Raw genomic sequence first — 4,786 nt, forward strand, 5'->3', positions numbered from 1 at the left:
TTCAGCATCAAGGACCCATGACAAATAATTTTTTCCAGTAATGTCAAGTGCCACAAACTCAAGCTTTGATAGATTTGACATGAAGAAAACTAAAAAGAAAGATGAGTTAGAAATAATAAATTCTATTAAGACCAAATTTCTGAAGCAAATACATATGAATAAATTCTTAAGGTATGCTCATATAAAAATAAGTTGGTCACAATTATTTTCAGCATATAAATGTGTGTAGAAATATCATTAAAAGATCTCTTTGAAAGTGGCATAAAGTATTGTTAATCAATTACTAGTACATACTTATGAAACAAAATTTGTAAGCACTAATAATTTTAGTAATTCGTTGGTGTCACTGTGTAATTAATTTTTACATATACTATTTAACATAAATTCTTGAATATTTCCATGTAAAACTAAAAGGGATTGTTGATAAAAAAAATTACGGAAAGAAGCATATGAATTTAAGGTACATTGTCAGCAATATAGAAACGCATAAATAAAATCAGCAATATAAAAATACATAAATAATATTTTTATTGCTAGGTACATAAAAAAATTTAGCTATAATAATAACATGCATAAATAAAACTTTATGTAGTATCTTAGGACGTTCAACAAATAAATTATGGTGGCAGTATTATTTTATAAGAGTAGTTGAGAGAATATTATATACATACTAAAACTAATATAACTCACTAAATATTAATAGAGTTAGATATACCAAATAAAGATCATCAAGTTAATTTAACTAAAATAAATAAATAAATAAGAAAGAACTAGCATGTAAATAAAAATATATAAGAGATGTGTTTATTATACCTGAAATATTTGAAGAAAATTAAAGTTTCGTGTTGATAACGTATTTAAATTAAAATATTGAAATGAAAGAAGAAAAGGAGAGGAAGAAGCAGTAGCCGTAGAAAGAAGCCAAGGATTAATTTCCCACTTTCTATATATGTATTGTTGCTGGGTAACTACCCTTTTATAGGGAAAGAATTACTTGGAGGAGTTAGCCTCCAACAGTAAAGTGGGCCCTTAACTTATATAATTTATAATATGATCCATAAACATACATTATTTACAACAACATTGTATTTATCAATGAATTAATTGTTTGTATATTACTATTGAGAAAAGAAGAGCAAAAAGTTTCAAAAAGAGTTCAATTTACATTTTAATAAATAAATAAAAAAGAGTGTTGAGAAAAGAAGAATGGATATTAGTTAATTTCTTCATCACAAAGAAATCCCTGATTAATTACATAATTTTCTATTCACAAATCCAACTAATTTTGCCAACTTTTATTTGTAGAGGCATCCAACGATAACGTGCCTTACATGAACATGTCATATCCTTTTTTTTTTGTCTTTCTATATTCTAAAATAATAAAACTTAGCATGTGACATGAGTTTGATCAATTTCTATTACTATGTGTTTCTTGATTCATTTATTTTATTATTTAATTAGAAGAGAGATTTAAAAATATCAATATTTACGTTGGCCCTTAGTTATTAGCAATAAGGTTTTGTTAGCAAGTAGGGAATAGAGCTTATTGTAGCTTTATTTAGCTCGGATTCTAATAATGAATTGAATTAGAATTCAATAATAAAGTCAAATGAATTATGAAAGAATTTCAAACTCAAATGCATAAGGTTTGAATTCAATAATGAAGTCAAATGAATTATGAAAGAATTTTAAACTCAAATACATAAGGTTTAAATATTGAATCTGCATCTTATAAATAAATAAGCCCTTCAAGGTAACATGTGGCTCAATTACTTTAGTATTCTAAAGCCAAAAATGAACAAGAGGTCTTTAATTTCTGAATAATAATAATACTTTTTAATTTAAAGTCTATTATATTTTCGTAAAGCAAAAAAATTAAGATGCAAAAGTAGTTAATATATTTTTTAAAATTATTTTTTGAGATGCAAAATTGTTTCTTTATTTTAGATGAAAAAATTAAATTACTTTTTCTATAAATAATACTCCCTCCCTCCCCCCCCCCCCCCCCCCCCTCTTTTAATTTGTTGTATGTTTCTTATTTGACATAGAATTTGAAATTTAATAAGAAAATAAAGAAGACTTTTGAATCTTATAATATTAACTTAAGAATGAAACGAGTGATACAATTTTTTATTTTTTAAGAATATGCACCTATAATATTCTTATTATTAATAAAAAAAAATGAAACCCTTCAAATTTTGAAGGCAAATACCTTATTTTTAAATGCATAAAGCTGCCCCGGCATGCGATGCACGCAATTTGTCTCCTAGTTGTAAGAGAACGAAAAAAATGATACTCAATTCTTTTTTATATGTCATTCTTACTATAAATTATTGGTCTATAATATTTATTTTTTCATAAAATCAATGCATAAATTATAATATTCTTCCTGTTTTACTCTTGTGAGTTATTAGCATTGAAAATATACATTTGACCAACATAGAAAAACTAAATCAATAATTCATGTTCATTGATCAAATTAATTAATCAAAATAAACTAATTTCTATTCATTGATTGAAAAATTAACTTAAAAATAAATAAATAAAGGTAGAATAGTAAACTTACATCTAGGAGACAAATTGTAATATATAAATAAAAACGGAGAAAGTAGTCGATGTCGATATAATTTTGCTTCAATAGTGGAGGACCGTGCCAAAGCTCTTTGGGTTGGATGTCGATGGATGGTGGGCACTGCGCAAGCTACAAAGACATTTAATTAGAGTAAAGTTCAAAATTCTGTCTAATCATGTGACAACACACTGGGATTTCAAGTACTTTGACATTGCCGTTGGGAAGTTAAAAGTGTTTTTTTTAAAATAATATTTTTTTAAAAAAAGAAACATTTCATAAATCCTTAAAATTGTTTTTAGATACAAGCAGAAATAGTTGTTCTGCTATTGAGAAGAAGCTAAAAAAGTTTGCTACTAAAAAGAAAGTAGAAATAGAAAATTATTTTTTTGAAGACTAAAATATCTCTTCTATATATACATATTTAACAATACATTCCTTATTAATTAATTAGCATATCTTATAAGTTTGATTAAGTTCATTCAAGAATTTTTATTTTTGTTTTCATACAATAATTTTTTTTAATGTTTATATATTATTATTTTATATTTTATATATTATTTTATAAAATTAGAAATAACGGTAACACCAACATTTTTGTAGGATTGAAAATATGAAGGGTATTTCTTTATTTTAATATTTTATTTATTTATTTATAATATTAATTGAAAAATTTGACTATGTACATTTTAATGTAATTAAAAAAATTGTAATAGATATTTAAAATAGTTTATCTCGATAAATTAATCTTAATATTAAAAATATATTGTTACTTGCCTTATTTTCGTAATTTGACTCTCAAAAACACTTTTTACAAAAAATTAATCAAACACAATTTGCTTATCAAAAGCATTATTCAAATGAGTTTGCCAAACAAAAATTGTTTTCTTTTTGAAAAGCTATCTAAATAAATACTTTTAAAAATAAAAAGCTTTTAGCAGCAATACCAAATAGACCCGCAGAGGTATAACAATTTGCTACTTATTTAGCTCCCTTTTATTATTTTGTCATGTGAAATTAAGTCGAGATATATATGTCATTTACAGATGAAATATCTAGCTTTGAGGGACCCTAATATTTGAAGGATATGGGAATCCTTCTTTTCTTATCCTGTTGATTTCATGTTTGTCTGCCTATGGGTTTTGGATTATAACAATTCAACTATACTTTTATAATATAACATAATATTATCGGTCAAGGTTAAGGGTGTGTTTGGTATGAAGGAAACCATTTTCCGGAAAATGTTTTCCAATTTTCTCATGTTTGGTTGGGTTAAATATTTTGGAAAATGTTTTTCAAATCAACTCATTTTCCTTAAATTTAAGGAAAATGACTTCCCTTCAAAACTTAAGGAAAACATTTTCCAAAACTCTGTTTCAACCTCCAATTAAAAAAAAAAATTGTTGAAAAAATCAATTATTTGGTCCCTACCCTCAAACCAGCACCTCCAACCACCCCCCCCCAAAAAAAAAAATTTAAAGTTTGTTTTTAAATTCAATATTTTTACCCCATCCTCACCCCTACCCCCACCCCCTACCACCACCTCTCCCAAAAAAATATTAAAAGTTGTTTTTAAAAGATATTTCTAATTTTAATTTTTTTATTTTTTTACACCCCCACCTCCTACCCTCGCCCCCCCCAGCCCCCTATCCCACCCCCTTCAAAAAGAAAAAAATTTAAGTTTGTTTTTAAAAAAATATTATTTCATTTTTTCACCCTTACCCTCGACCCCCCTACCCAGCCCCCACCCACCCCCTACCAGCCCCCCACTCCCCAAAAAAAAATTTAAGTTTGTTTTTAAAAAATATTTTCGACTTCAAAATTTCATTTTTTCACCCTTACCCTTGACCCCCGCCCTACCAGCCCCCCCACCCCCCAAAAAAAATTTTAAATTTGTTTTTAAAAAATATTTTCGACTTCAAAATTTCATTTTTTTCACCCCTACTCTCCACCCCCCCACCCCCCACCCACCCACCCCCTACCAGCCCCCCCACCCCCACCCCCAAAAAAAAATTTAAGTTTGTTTTTAAAAAATGTTTTCGACTTCAAAATTTCATTTTTTTCACCCCTACCTCGACCCCCCACCCACCCAACCCCTACCAGCCCCCCCCCACCCCCCAAAAAAAAAAATTTAAGTTTGTTTTTAAAAAATATTTTTAACTTTAAAATTTCAATTTTTCACCCCTACCATCGACCCCCCACCCACACCCTACTACC

The sequence above is a fragment of the Solanum verrucosum genome, unplaced genomic scaffold, assembly GCF_900185275.1.
Source record: "Solanum verrucosum unplaced genomic scaffold, falcon-dt-bn FXZP01000079.1, whole genome shotgun sequence".
Lineage (NCBI taxonomy): Eukaryota > Viridiplantae > Streptophyta > Magnoliopsida > Solanales > Solanaceae > Solanum > Solanum verrucosum.